Source organism: Bos mutus, chromosome 17 (assembly GCF_027580195.1).
Source record: "Bos mutus isolate GX-2022 chromosome 17, NWIPB_WYAK_1.1, whole genome shotgun sequence".
In the NCBI taxonomy this organism is placed as follows: domain Eukaryota; kingdom Metazoa; phylum Chordata; class Mammalia; order Artiodactyla; family Bovidae; genus Bos; species Bos mutus.
This window is the reverse complement of record NC_091633.1, coordinates 34,365,471-34,382,309: the sequence shown is the minus strand read 5'-3', so window position 1 is coordinate 34,382,309 and position 16,839 is coordinate 34,365,471.

Below are 16,839 nucleotides of genomic sequence, written 5' to 3'. Positions count from 1 at the left end.
CAGTCATTATTATATGTGTATTTTGAAGTTTCTTATTTTAGGTAAATTTTGCTATATAATAAACAGTTTTAAACTTAGTAACTTAGAGCAATGGAGCAGTTGATTACTTCATGTCTTTGCAGGTAGGCAGAAAGTGGTGGTTCTTTTGGACAGAAGCATCCCTAGCCAGTCTCAGCTGTGCACACTCAGGTATCTCTGGCAGCTGTTGTGTTGGCTATGGCTAGCTCATTCATAAATGTCATTCATAAAGCAAATCTTCCAAAGCTTGGGCTGCTGCTCCTATGGTCTCACCCTCCAGCATGCTAGCCCAGATTTGTTCGCATGGTTTCAGAATTGTAAAACAGAGGGTAGAAACACACAAAGCCTATTTCAGTCAAGGCTAAGAAGAAGCATACCACTACTTTCACCTTATTCTATTTGCCAAAGTCCAGTCCAAACTCAAAAAGAGTTAAACATATTCTACTTCCTGGTGGCTTGGAAATGTTTCATAGAGGAAAGGGACAAATATGGGGCCATATAGAGTAAATTCTCACAGAAAATGTATAATTTCAGGAATTTTTAAAAGGTGGCAAAAAGTTGAAAGACATTTCTGTTGTTATGCAAAAGGTTGAAACAATAAAAGAAACTGATTAAAAACAGAAAAGATCAAATGCATAGTGCTGTTGCTGCTGCTAAGTCGCTTCAGTCGTGTCCGACTCTGTGCGACCCCAGAGACGGCAGCCCACCAGGCTCCCCCGTCCCTGGGATTCTCCAGGCAAGAACACTGGCGTGAGTTGCCATTTCCTTCTCCAATGCATGAAAGTGAAAAGTGAAAGGGAAGTCGCTCAGTCATGTCCGACTCATAGCAATCCCATGGACTGCAGCCCACCAGGCTCCTCCTTCCATGGGATTTTCCAGGCAAGAGTACTGGAGTGGGGTGCCATTGCCTTCTCCGAATGCATAGTGGGAAGGCTATAAAAATTAAAGAATTATGTATCAAAAAACAAGGTAATATGACAGTTCTTATTTCTGTTTTTAGTTTTCATTATCTACATGTTAGTTGTGAGAAAAGTAAAGGATTTTGAATAAACATAAATGTGTCTTTTAAAAAATATATTCTGTGTATTGGAGCTCAGCCTTATGTGCGTGTACATTGTGTGTGCTCAGTCGTGTCTGACTCATTGTGACCCCATGGTCTATAGCTCCTGAAACTCCTCTGATAATGAAATTTCCCAAGCAAGAATGCTGGAGTTGGTTGCCTTTTCCTACTCCAGGAGATCTTCCTGACCCCAGGGTCAAACCTGAGTCTCTTGTGTCTCCTGCATTGGCAGGCAGGTTCTTTACCACTAGTGCCACCTGGGAGCCTCCAGCCTTGGGTAATGCTCTCCATTATTCTTATTCTGCTTTTGCTTTTTTTTTTTTTCATTCCAAAAAAAAAAAAAAGTGAACGTTCTGGTCGCTCAGATGTGTCTGACTCTCTGTGATCCCATGGACTGACCCCAGGCTCCTTTGTCCATGGAATTCTCCAGGAAAGAATGCTGGAGTGGGTAGACATTCCCTTCTCCATGGGATCTTCCCCACCTAGGAATTGAACCTGAATCTCCTACATTGCAGATTCTTTGTTGTATTAACCATCAGGGAAACCTTTTATTCAATAAACTATTGTGGTAATCAGTCTGCTTTGTTTAACTCTTGGCAGTTGCCTGATGGAATTAATTTTACTTCCAATTATATAAGCTTTTTATTATATTTATTTTTTAATATACTATTTTTAAAATATCATTTAATATAATTTAATAGATTCTACATTTTTTATCATCTTTAGGTTTACAGGAAAAAAATGAGTGAAATGTGCAGAGACTTCCCATATACTCCCTCACACAGTTGCTTCTTAATATCTTGCATTAGTGTGGTATACTTATTACAATTAATGAGACAATACCGATGCATTATTATTAACTGAAGTGCATAGCTTCGTTAGGAGTCAATCTTTGTTTTGTACATTCCAGTTTTGTGTTTTTATTTTTTCTTTTTTGGATAAATATGTAGCATATATCTACCATTGCAATGTCCTATGGGATAGTCTTGCTGCCCTAAAAGTCCCTTCTGCTCCACTAACTCATCGTTCTCTCTGCCTGAACTCCTGGCCAATGGCTGCTTTATTGTCTCATTAATTTTACCTTTTCTAGAATGTCATAGAGTTGGTATCATAGAGTACATAGATTTTTCAAACTGAATTATTTCACTTGGCAATATGTATTTAAGCAGCATCCATGTGTTTTTATAACTTGATAGGTCAATACTGAATAATATTAACTGTCTGGATAGTTCATTTATTCATTCACCACCTGAAAGACACCTTGGATAATTCCAAGTATTAGAAATTATGAGTAAAGATGCTGCAAACATTTCTGTGCACGTTTTTGGGTCAACACAAATTTTAGTTCATTTGTGTAAACAGGAAGGAGTGTAATGCTTGGTCATATGTAGGACTATATTTAGTTTTAAAAGAAACTGCCAACCTGTGTTCCACAGTGGCTGTGCCATTACTCATTTCCTCCAATGAGAGAGTTTCTATTGCCAAATTATGTTTTCAGCATTTTTATCTTGAATATTCATGCTTTTGAACTATGGTGTTGAGGAAGACATTGAGAATCACTTGGACTGCAAAAAGATCAAACCAGTCAGTCATAAAGGAAATCAATCATGAATATTCCTTGGAGGGACTGATGCTGAACTGAAGCTACAATACTTTGGCCACCTGATATGAAAGGCTGACTCACTGGAAAAAAACCTTAATCTGGGAAAGACTGAAGGCAGAATGAGAAGGGGATAGCAGAGAGATGAGATGGTTGGTTTTCATCACCAACTCAGTGGAGGTGAGTTTGAGCAAGGTCTGTGTGACGGTGAAGGACAAGGAAGCCTGGAGTGCTATTTTTATGGGGTCTCAAAGAGTTGGACATGAGCAAACTGAAGTCAAAAAGCAACTAAACAATAACAGTCTTCAATATTCTCACCACAGTGAAAGAAGGTTGCCTAGTTTTTCTACAGTGTTTTATTCTTGGAGTTTTATAGCTTTGCACTTTACATTTTACATATTAAAAAGTAATTATTCCATGTGAAACTTGTTGCCTGTAAACTTGCCATCAAATCAGATCAGATCAGTCGCTCACTCGTGTCTGACACTTTGCGATCCCATGAATCGCAGCACGGCAGGCCTCCCTGTCCATCACCAACTCCTGGAGTTCACTGAGACTCACGTCCATCGAGTCAGTGATGCCATCCAGCCATCTCATCCTCTGTCGACCCCTTCTCCTCTTGCCACCAATCCCTCCCAGCATCAGAGTCTTTTCCAATGAGTCAGCTCTTCGCATGAGGTGGCCAAAGTACTGGACTTTCAGCTTTAGCATCATTCCTTCCCAAGAAATCCAGGGCTGATCTCCTTCAGAATGGACTGGTTGGATCTCCTTGCAGTCCAAGGGACTCTCAAGAGTCTTCTCCAACACCACAGTTCAAAAGCATCAATTCTTCGGTGCTCAGCCTTCTTCACAGGCCAATTCTCACAACCATACATGACCACTGGAAAAACCATAGCCTTGACTAGATGAACCTTTGTTGGCAAAGTGATGTCTCTGCTTTTGAATATGCTATCTAGGTTGGTCATAACTTTCCTTCCAAGGAGTAAGCGTCTTTTAATTTCATGGCTGCAGTCACCATCTGCAGTGATTTTGGAGCCCAGAAAAATAAAGTCTGACACTGTTTCTACTGTTTCCCCATCTATTTCCCATGAAGTGGTGGGACCTGATGCCATGATCTTCGTTTTCTGAATGTTGGGCTTTAAGCTAACTTTTTCACTCTCCACTTTCACCTTCATCAAGAGGCTTTTTAGTTCCTCTTCACTTTCTGCCATAAAGGTGGTGTCATCTGCATATCTGAGGTTATTGATATTTCTCCCGGCAATCTTGATTCCAGCTTGTGCTTCTTCCAGCCCAGCGTTTCTCATGATGTACTCTGCATAGAAGTTAAATAAACAGGGTGACAATATACAGCCTTGACGAACTCCTTCTCCTATTTGGAACCAGTCTGTTGTTCCATGTCCAGTTCGAACTGTTGCTTTCTGACCTGCATACAAATTTCTCAAGAGGCAGGTCAGGTGGTCTGGTATTCCCATCTCTTTCAGAATTTTCCACAGTTTATTGTGATCCACATAGTCAAAGGCTTTGGCATAGTCAAAAAAGCAGAAATGATGCTTTTCTGGAACTCTCCTGCATATTCCACGATCCAGCGAATGTTGGCAATTTGATCTCTGGTTCCTCTGCCTTTTCTAAAATCAGTTTAAACATCAGGAAGTTCACGGTTCACATATTGCTGAAGCCTGGCTTGGAGAATTTTGAGCATTACTTTACTAGCTTGTGAGATGAGTGCAATTGTGCGGTAGTTTGAGCATAATTGTGCATTATTTCCAGAAGTTTTTTTATAGATGTTGATTTTTTAATGATTTAGCTATCAATGTTATTTTTTCATAGAAAATTGTGTCATCTTCCAAAAGAAAGAAAAATTTGTTTCTTCCTAATCAATAAATGTTTATATCTTTTTCTTGCCTTATTGTACTAGCTAAGACTTGTGTTTGAGGTCTAATAGGAGTCATAAGAAGGCAGACATCTTTGCCTTAGTCCTCATCTTAAGGGGAAAACTCTACTTCTCACTTTCAAGTACAATGTAGGCTGTAGATGTTTTGCAGATGTTCTTTATCAGTTGAGAAATTTCCATTCTGTTTCTATTTTATGGAGGGCTTTTATCAAGGATGTGTGTTTGTTTCATTTTTTTCTAAATCTATTGATGTGATTATACAAATTGTCTTCATTGGTTTATGGCTGTGATTTTTTTCACTTTTTTCATATATTAAAAACACTTAATATGAGTTATAATCTCTTAACAAGATTTCTAAGTGTACAGTATAGTACTGTAAATTTTAGGCACCATGGTGTACAGCAGATGTCCAGAATGTATTCATCTTGTACATAGTAATATAACATACTATTTTGGCTTCTCTTTTCAGATTTCATTGAATAATCAATACCATGGAATTAGGGAGAAATGAATTAATCTAATTTAGGGATAATTATAGCTTGGTCCCTAAATTATGCTGAATACTATGGAGAAAATGTAATGCAGAATACTTTGAGACTTATTTTGGAGTTAGTACTGATAGGACTTGCTGATGTATCTGATGTGATAGTTAAGAGAAAGAGAAGAATGAAGAAAATATTTTATAATAACTTTAGCAAAGTCTGGAAGAAAATACAAATGCTTCAAGGAGGTGAATTTATACATTTATCTTGAGTGTTATTGGGACTTTGAGTTTCATACACTGAGTTTGGTCTATCATATTTTATTTCTCTCTGTGTTATTTTCACTAGTGCTATTACTAGTAATAAAAGTCCAGTTCTAGTAAGAAAAGAGACAAAACAGATCTGTTGAATAATAATATATGTATAATTATCAAAATAATAACTCATAATAATGGAATTATACATTGTTATGGACTGAATTGTATCACCTCCAGATTCATATGTTGCAGTCCTAACCCTCAGTATCTTAGGATGCAACCATATTTGGAGATGATGTCTTTAAAGAGGTAAGGGCATTAAAATAAAGCCATTAGAGTTGTTCCAAAATCCAATATAATTGATGTCCTTATAAGAAGAGAAAGAAATACCAGCAGTGTGTGTACAAAGATGGGTTACCATGTGAAGAGGCAGCGAGTAAGTGACCATCTACAAGCCAAAGGGAAAGATTCAGAAGACGGCAAACCTTCCTGCACTTTGTTTTTGTTATTTATTATTTTTTTACAGTAGACCCTTGTTAGTCATCTATTTTAAACATAGCACTGTGTACATGTCAGTCCCAAACTCTAAATCTATCCTTCCCCACACCCTTCCCCCATGGTAATCATAAGTTCCTTCTCTAAGGCTGTGAAAGTATTTCAGTTTTGTAAATAAGTGCATTTGCATCATTTTTTACAGCCCACATATAACCAATATCATATAATATTTGTCACTTTCTGTCTGACTTACTTCACTTAGTATGATAATCTCCAGGGCCACCCATGTTGCTGTGAGTGTGGCATTATTTCATTTTTTTTAATGACTAATAATCCATTATATATGTGTGTATATGGCAACCGACTCCAGTACTCTTGCCTGGAAAATCCCATGGACAGAGGAGCCTGGTAGGCTGCTGTCTATGGGGTCGCATAGAGTGGGACACGAATGAGCGACTTCACTTTCGCTTTTCATGCATTGAAGAAGGAAATGGCAACCCACTCCAGTGTTCTTGCCTGGAGAATCCCAGGGAGGGCAGAGCCTGGTGGGCTGCCGCGTATGGGGTAGCACAGAGTTGGACACGACTGAAGCACCTTAGCAGCAGCAGCAGCATATACATATACATATATATATATATATATATATATATATATATATATACGTGTGTGTGTGTGTGTGTGTGTGTGTGTGTGTGTATACCACATCTTCTTTGTACACTCATCTGTCAATGGACATTCAGGTTGCTTCCATGTCTTGGCTATTGTAAATACTATTTCAAGGAACATCGGGGTGAACGTATCCTTTTAAAACATGATTTTCCCTGGGTATATGCCCAAAATGGGATTGTTGTGTCCTATGGTAGCTCTGTGTTTATTACTTTAAGAAATTTTTGTCTTGAATTTCTAGTCTCCAGAAATGTGAGAACATAGATTTCTATTGTTTAAGGCACACAGTCTGTTTAGCATCTTGTTAACCGAAGCCATATTAAACAAATACACACATATTTTCTGATTTTAAAATATCTTTTATTTACATGTAAATATTCCTTAGTTGTATTAGACCTGTCACTATGTAGCTATGACTAGTTAAGCCAATGATTAATCTTTCTGCTTAATGGTATAATGAAGAGGTCAGAAGATACAGATGTGTACAGTTATATAACTGAGCTTTCATAAGTCAAAGAAAGACAAATGCTCAAGTCCTGTGCAAAGCCATTGACTACTTAGAACTTGGTCATTAAAATGATGAAGAGAAACTCAGTAAGAGTTATTGTATGATAAATTCTTCAGAAGATACTCATTTATAACTAGAATGAATAAAGAGGCCATTGAGAAATTGATTAGGTCCTCAAACATTTGGGGGGAAATTAAATAGTTTATGGTCAGGTAATGAAAGTTCAATGTGAAATGAAAAAAGATATACCTTTACTAGTATTGTCCAAAGACCATCAGAAAATTCAACGCTTGATTCATAATTTAATTATTTAAATATTTATCAAATTTTTAATAACCTACAATGGATTATACACAAGATTTTTTTATATTTTTAAATTTTTAGATAAATACCCAATGAACTTTGAACTATAGAATAAATATACATATTTGAAATATAGAATACTTTATGAATGAATTAATTCTAGATCATCTTTTCAAAGTTATAAGTAGTTTTACATAATAAAATATAATGTATGTTTGTAGAGTTTGGTTAAATTTCCTTCAGGTTATCTATAGAATTTTGTATGCATGAATTACATAGAAAGAAATATGTGTCTATTTTGGATACTACCAAAAGAAATTGATTAGAAAATAATTATCATAAATATAGTTATTCCATACATCCATATAAGATGCTGCTTATGGAGTCATACTTTTCTTGAAATTAGTATAAATTTTATTATAAATATTATTATGCTAACTATTTTGGAACTCATTTAGGTCAGCATGAGACAGAGCTAGAAAAACATTAAAACTATATTTCTAATTGATAAATCTGATGCCATTTTCAGGCAAGTAGTCTCTTAAAGAAGTTTTTGTGTAAGTACTATGTATCATGATTCACAGTTTCTGTAATCTATTTTTCCACTTAAAATGCAAAATGAATGATTTCTGTCTGTAATACAATAAGCAAAATGCTTTGTAAAACAAGAAGCACAATTATTTTATAAAAATCAAAGATGGCTGCATTATGTTTCAGAAATAATTTAAGACAAAAAAAATCAAACTATCTAACATAGGTTTTAATGTAGGAAAGATAAATTTCTATTTCTTATAATTAGTTGTTATCATGTTAATAATTTTTAATTAAAAGAATATTCTATTGCTTCCAAGAGGAATCATTCATTATTTTGTGAAGTTTGTAGAAAAAGTTTTTAAAAATCATGCAAAGAAATTGTGGTGTCGGTTTAGTTCAGTTGCTTAGCCGTGTCCAACACCTTGCCACCCCATTGATTGCAGCATGCCAGACTTCCCTGTCCATCACCAACCCCTGGAGCTTACTCAAACTCATGTCCATAGAGTCCTTGTTGCCTTCTAACCATCTCATCCTCTGTCGTCCCCTTCCACTCCACCCTCAATCTTTCCCAGCATCAGGGTCTTTTCCAATGAGTCAGTTCTTCTCATCAGCTGGCCAAAGTACTGGAGTTTCAGCTTCAGCATCAGTCCTTCCAATGAATATTCAGAACTGACTTCCTTTAGGATGGACTGGTTGGATCTCCTTGCAATCCAAGGGACTCTCAAAAGCCTTCTCCAAAACCACAGTTCAAAAGCATAATTCTTTAGCACTCAGCTTTCTTTATAGTCCAACTCTCTCATCCATACATGACTACTGGAAAAACCATATCTTTGACTAGACAGACCTTTGTTGGCAAAATAATGTCTCTGTTTTTGAATATGCTGTCTAGGTTGGTCATAACTTTCCTTCCAAGGAGTAAGCGTCTTTTAATTTCATGGCTGCAGTCACCATCTGCAGTGATTTTGGTGCCCCCAAAAATAAAGTCTGACACTGTTTCCACTCTTTCCCCATCTATTTGCCATGAAGTGATGGGGCTGGATATCATGCTGTTAGTTTTCTGAATGTTGAGTTTTAAGCCAACCTTTTCACTCTCCTCTTTCACTCTCATCAAGAGGCTTTTTATTTCCTCTTCACTTTCTGCCATAAGGGTGGTGTCATTTGCATATCTGAGGTTGATATTTCTCCTGGCAAAGATTCTAGCTTGCGTTTCTCATGATGTATTCTGCATAAAGTTAAATAAGCAGAGTGACAATATACAACCTTGATGTACTCCTTTACCAATTTGGATCTAGTCTGTTGTTCCATGTCCAATTCTAACTGTTGCTTCTTGACCTTCATACAAATTTCTCAGGAGGCAGGTAAGGTGGTCTGGACATTACGTTTAAACAGATTGGCTTTCCATATGTTTAAAATTTTTTTCATAGTTTGTTATGATACACAGAGTCAAAGGCTTTCGCGTGGTCAATAAAACAGAAATAGATGTTTTTCTGGAACTCTCTTGCTTTTTAAATCATCCAACGGATGTTGGCAGTTTGATCTCTGGTTCCTCTGCCTTTTCTAAATCCAGCTTGAACATCTGGAATTTTTTGGTTCATGTACTGTTGAAGCCTGGCTTGGAGAATTTTGAGCATTACTTTGCTAGTGTGTGAGATGAGTGCAATTGTGTGGTAGTTTGAACATTCTTTGACATTGCATTTATTTGGGATTGGAATGAAAACTGACCTTTTCCAGTCCTGTGGCCACTGCTGAGTTTTCCAAATTTGCTGGCATGTTGAGTGCAGCACTTTCACAGCATCATCTTTTAGGATTTGAAATAGCTCAACTGAAATTCCATCACCTCAATTAGCTTTGCTTGTAGTGATGCTTCCTAAGGCCCACTTGACTTTGCATTCCAGGATGTCACCAATTATAAAAGTGCTTTAATTACACAGACATTAAAATATGAAAGAATGACCTTTACAATTACATTATAATTTTATTCTTTTTAGTATGGAAGCAAATAAATAAATAAATAAATAAAATACAGTCTATACATTCAGGAGGCTTCCCTGTGGCTTAGGAGTAGAGAATCCACCAGCCAATGCAGGAGATGCAGATTGGATCCCTGGGTCAGAAAGATCCCCAGGAGAAAGAAAAGGCAAACCGCTCCATTATTATTGTCTGGGAAATCTGGGAAATATCATGGACAGATGACCCTAGTGGGCTACGGTCCATGAGGACTTGACTTAACAACTAAACAGCCAATGCACTCAGAACTTTAAAGTGTTTACTTAATTTTTCTAATGGTATTATTTGATAGTCAACATAAGCATCTTCACATTTCTAAGAATGAAAATTGTTCAAAAAATTTGGATAAAAGTCTGGTAAATCATTCTATAAATAGCTCGTATTTTTTATGAAGATCTATATTCGATACATGTGCATGTGTGCTCAGTCGTGTCTAACTCTTTGTGACCCCATGGACTGCAGCCCTCCAGGCTCTTCTGTCTATGGAATTCTTTAAGCAAGAATACTGGAGTGGGTTGCCATTTTCTCCTATAGAGGATCTTCCCGACCCAGGGATTGAACCCACCTCTCCTGAATTCGCAGGTGGATTTTTTAACCACTGAGCTACCTGGGAATCCCATATTCAATATATGCTTCGTACTTTACTAACTGCTTAAAGAACATAGAGTTAGTCATTGAAGAATAATTACCTGTGTTTAGTATGTGTACAAAATCTGATACTTTCAGCTTGATGCTTGGTTGCCTGGTTTTAATAATTGATTATTGTACTTTGTTACACTCTCTGTTAAGAAGATGACACCACCTAGTTTTTCCTGTCCTACTCATTTTAAATTTAAGTAAATTTAATGAGATAAAGTGGTTCTCAAAAAACAGCATCCTTGAATAATGACACTTTTTTTATTATTATAAGCATAATATTCCTTTGAAGTTGACAGCAAGATTGTATTTTTGATGTCTTTTTAGTCTGGAAATTACTGATCATTGAATAAATCTCGTTAAAACTATTTGCTGAGAGAAAATGGAAATATAATGAGGAAGTGGAACAAAAATAGTATTTGATCATATATCTGCATGTCAGTAAGACAATTTTTTTTTTTTTTTACTGAAGACTCTTTCTTGGCATCTGTGTTCCAGTTAATATCCATATATAGATAAAAATACATCAAAGTTTACATCTCAACCAGTTCCAGGGAAAAGATAAATAAGTGTTTTTGCCTTCATGCAGTGCAGACTTGTTTTTACATTCCTTGATAAATCTGTCACTTAGTAAGGTGACCCAATTAATGTTCTTAGGTTAACTTTTTCAAATAAATGCATTTTTTCTCTCTGAAGGAGAGTAAAGAAACACAGGGCCAATGGACCATGAACTTTCCTTAGAGCGATTTTTCCCAAAAAAACACAAGCAACCTCCTAATGTATAGCAATTTATGAAAATCTCCAAGTCCAATGGTATTCTGCTGTATCTAGTTTATAATAATGTACCTTATACATTTTTAGCTATCCATTAAAATGTCCATAAGGAAACTTGCTTTCATATCACATAGTTTTTCTTGGTACTCTTCCAGAGGATTCACTATTAATATTGTCATTAAATTCTCAGGAAACAAGTCTGCTGGGAATAATGCAGGTAAATCAATAGATAGGTAGACTGTAGATAGACAAGAAACCAAAAGCAAAAAACAATTATTAAATTATCATAAAACTGTCATTAAATTCACAAGTTTTTACATGGAACCTAAGTCTACTCATTCAAACACCTGTCCTAGGAGCTCAAGAATTCAGCAGTAGCCTGGAGATAATGATTAGAGCAAAAAAACCACTCTTAATACAGCCAAAGAATTGCCTGAGATAGGAAATTTGGGATTTTCAGGTGACTTGGTGTTAAAGAATCCACCTGTCAGTGCAGGAGATACAGATGATACAGGTTCTCTCCCTGGGTCAGGAAGATCTCTTAAAGGAGGAAACTGCTACCCACTCAAGTATCCTTGCTGGGAAAAGTCCCAGGGACACAGGAACCTTGCAGGCTTCAGTTCATGAGGTCACAAAGAGTTGGACACGACTGAGTGTGCATGCACTCCAAATTTAAGACAGCATGCTAACTATCAGAGAATAGATGTTATAACCAGCAATTAGCTTTCTGGTGTATAATAAATATCCTAAAGAAAATTCAAAACAACGCTTTATTTAAAGAGCTTAAGAAATGGAACTTCAGACAGCAGATGCCCATATTCCATCTTTCATATGAGAAGGAGCATAGCCTTGATCTTAGCAGCTCCTAAAACTTCAACTGAGCAAGACTGGTGGAAGTCAATATCGATTGTTCAACAAATAGCACATATTTCTATTTTATTTAATTTATTTTTTAAATTCTCCTTTATTTTGGAAAATACAAAAATAGATCTTACTTATCAGAATACACAAAAATAGAAAAACTTATTTTTAGCTATCTCACATAAATGTATACATAATTTACTCATTTTTTTTTCTTCTTTAAAATAGAATAATGGATATGAAAACTAACTTTAAAAAATTATATAAGATCTATAAAGGAAACCCAACCACACTAAAGTTACTTCCGTTGCCAAATTCTAGTGCCAAAATGATTTTAGCAAATCTACTGTTTTATAAATTATGATTGGGAAGGAGATGAAAGAAAGAGCTAAAATAATAACTGAGAGTCAAACATCTGATGATACTATGGTAAAGTTAAATCTAATTTGTTTATTAAGTTCAACTCTCTGCAAAGAAAGAAAATTCAAAAAACCACTGGCTGTTGTAGCCACTTTGCTATTGTGTTAATTGGATCAACTGCACGGAATGTCTATCTCCTATTAGGCAGTTGTTAGGAATAATAAAATGCAAGCAAACAAAAAGACTTAAAGTCATCAATTCATCCTTGCTACAGAGACACTGCCAATGTATTGCATGTATATACAAATATTTTGAAATATGTTAAATAATGTGTCCTGACAGCCAATAAGATATTTCCAAGCAAATGTTACTGAAAATATTTGGGTTATTTACAAACTATTTAAACATATTTTTATTCTATAGAGGTAATATAAGTTAAGCTGCTGTACAGCAGAGGGACCTCACCTTGGTGCACTGTGATAGCCTATAGAAGTAGGATGGTGTGGTGAGTGGGGGGTTCAAGAGGAGGGTTATATACATATAGCTGATTCACTTTATGGTACAGCAAAAACTAACATAATATTGTCAAACAATTATACCCATATATACGCACACACATATATAAAAATATAAAGATCATTTATATATGATCTTTTTTCTCCAGTCACCTGATAAGAATGGGCACACTAACTATTTAAACACCAACACACACACACACACACACAGTCTCTTTGCCTCAATGGTTGCTTTATGTTTATCATCTCTATTTGACATTTTCCGTAATAGCAAAGAATATTTGTTTCTAATAAAAATACAAATTTTGCTTAAAACAGTAACTTTATATATGTATAGGTATTTTACTACATATGTTACATATACACAACAATTTAAAATAATTTATCTCTATAGGAACTACCAAGACATACCTCATGGTCCAAGAGTTTGCCTTAGGAAGAATACCTCTTCAAATAAAATGGTATAGATGAAGAAAAGTTGTGTGTAGTTAATTATTTCAGCTGGAGTAATAGGACATTTGGTGAGGGGTTTTTCACAATTTTTATCGCTTCATTATATTCTTGTGGCTGCATGTCTTCCAGTTCTTTATAGCCAGTATCTGTCAGATGAATTTTGTGGGAGGTAGCCAGAAGTATGGAAGAAGGCAATGGCACCCCACTCCAGTACTCTTGCCTGGAAAATCCCATGGACGGAGGAGCCTGGTAGGCTGCAGTCCATGGGGTCACTAAGAGTCAGACACGACTGAGCGACTTCACTTTCACTTTCACTTTCATGCATTGGAGGAGGAAATGGCAACCCACTCCAGTGTTCTTGCCTGGAGAACCCAAGGACTGGGGAGCCTGGTGGGCTGTCGTCTATGGGGTCGCACAGAGTTAGCGCAGCAGCAGCCAGAAGTATGTGCTACTATGATGTTAGTAAAATGGCACATTAACAAAAATCACAGTGTTTTCCAGGCAGATTGACACAGTTACTGAGGATAATATTCAGATTTATGAATTATAATTACCATGAGACACACATTGTACACTCCCTAAGGTACCTAAAATTATAAATACTGAAAACACCAAACATTTGCAAGTATGTGAAGCAACTCTAACTTTTGTCTATTGTAAGTGGTAATATAAAGTGCTAAGATCTTTTTATAAAAGATGTAGATATTTCTTATAAAGTTAAAAATATACTTGCTATACCACACAACAATTGTACTCATTAATTTATTCAAAAATGATAAAAACATAAGTCCACGCAAAGGTTTATATGCACAGAATGGTCATAGAAACTTTGTTCATCATAGTCAAACCTGAAAACAACACAAATTTGCATCAAACTATTTCATATTTATACAAATGACTAGTGCTCTGCATAGAAAGAATGCAGTTACTGATTTACCCACAAGAATGACTTTCATTTCTCTATTTTTGTGGGAAAAGAAAATGCTAGACACGAAAGAACAATATCTGGTGGCCTCAGAGTGACCAGGTTGTGATTGTTGAAAAGGAATTATGACAAAGGAAGTATTTTGAAGGGTTTTTTTTGAGGGGGAGGGTTTGGGTGGGTGGGTACAATTTCTTTACAATGTTGTGTTAGTTTCTGCTGTACAAGGAAGGGAATCAGCTCTATGTACACCTATACTCCCTTACCCTTGAACCTCCCTCCCACTGCCCCCATCCCACCCATCTGGTCATCACAGAGCACCAACCTGAGCTCTCCATGCAGTACATTAGTGATCTATCTTATATTTGTCAAGACTACTCTCTCAATTTATCTCATCCTCTCTCTCCTCTACTGTGCCCAGAAGTCTGTTTTTTAAGCTTGTGCTTCTATAACTGCCAGAAAATTATGTTTATCTGTACTGTTTTTCTAGATTCCACATACATGCATTAATATGTGATATTTGAGTTTTTAAATATATGTGTGTTTTGATAGGGATATGGACTACATGGATGAACTCACTTATCAAAGCTTAGCAAATTACATGCATAAGATTTATGCTTTTCATTGTATATTCACTTTGCCTAAAAAATAATGTAAACAAGAAGTTTCCAGGCTTATGTAGTTTCTTCTCACTATTCTACTCAGTAGTTAAGGAAAGGAGACTAAAAACAAAAACTGGAATTAATTCAGGATGATGGTGTGTTAAAGAAAGCAAAAGAACATGAATGAAAAGAATGAAGCTATTAGAAAGGACATAGTTAAAATGTACAGTTATAAGCAATAGACTATATTGAGAAGGAAGTGAACCTTGGAAAGAAATCAATAGACATATGTAGAGAGGTCACATCTGGTCAAAGGAAATGTTCAAGGGGTCAGGGGGAGTAGACAAGCAAAATTCTGGAATCATGAGAAGTTGTAGCCAGCAACTTCAAAGTTCAGATTTCAAATTGCACAAGGATTCTAAATTCAATAAGGTCAAGGTTATGGAGATGTGGGTGATGGATGGATGTTCTGTGGTTTAGTAGAGTTCTTAGGGCTGCTATAACAAGTGAAACACACAAACTGAGTAGCTGAGGCCAGATGGTTCTCCATGATACAAGTTCAAAATCTACAGCTAACATCACAGCCAACGGTGAAAAGCTTATAGCGTTTCCTCTAAGGTCAGGAACAGGACAAAAATGTCCACTCTTGCCACTTTTGCTCAACATAGTTTAGGAAGCCCTAGCTATAGCAATCAGAGAAGAAAAATAAGTAAAGGAAATCCAAATTTCCTTTCCCTGGTGGCTTAGACTGTAGAGTGTCTGCCTGCAATGCAGGAGACCTGGGTTCAATCCCTGGGTCGGGAAGATCCCCTGGAGAAGGAAATGGCAGCCCTCTCCATACTCTTGCTTGGAAAATTCCATGGACTGAGGAGCCTGGTAGGCTACAGTCCATGGTGTCACAAAGAGTCAGACATGACTGAGAGACTTCACTACACTATAAGATATTGATGAAAGAAATCAAAGAGGAAACAAACAGATGGAAAGATATACGGTGTTCATCAATTGGAAGAATCAGTATTGTAAAATGGCTATACTACCCACGACAGTCTACAAATTCAATGCAATTTTTATCAAATTGCTAGTAACATTTTCCACAGAACTAGAATAAAAAATCTTAAAATTTTTATGGAGAAAAAAGACCTCAAATACCCAAAGCAATCTTGAGAAAGAAAAACAGAGCTGGAGGAATTAGGCTCCCTCAATTCGGACTATAATACAAAGCTGCATTCATCAAAATGATATGGTACTGGCACAAAAATAGAAATATAAATCAATGGAAGAGGATATAAAACTGAGAAATAAACCCTTGCACCTATGGTCAATTAAAATATCTAAGATAAACCTAAAATATCTAGGAATAAGCCAAAAATAGGGATTAATCTGTTTCAAAGAGGGAAAGACTAAACAATGTTGGAAAGACAGTCTCTTAAATGTTGCTGGGAAAGCTGGACAGCTACATATAAAACAACAAAATTAGATCATTCTCTAACACCTAATGAAAAAAAATCTCAAAATGTATTAAAGACCTAAATGTGAGACCAGACTTTAAAAAACTCATAGAGGAAAACATAGGCAGAAGAACCCAATCAACAAAAGGGCAGAAGACCTAAATACAATAGCCAAGATATGGACACAGCGTAAATATCCATTGACAAAGGAATGGATAAAAAAGACGTAGTACACATATACAGTGAAATATTACTCAGCCATTAAAAGCAATGAAATGATGCCATTTGCAGCAACACTGATGGACCCAGAGATTGTCATACTGAGTTAAGTAAGTCAGAGAAGGAAAATGCCCTAATATATGGAATCTGAAAAGAAATGATACAAATGAACTTATTTACAAAACAAACAGACTCACAGACCTGGGAACAAAATTATGGTTGGTAGGG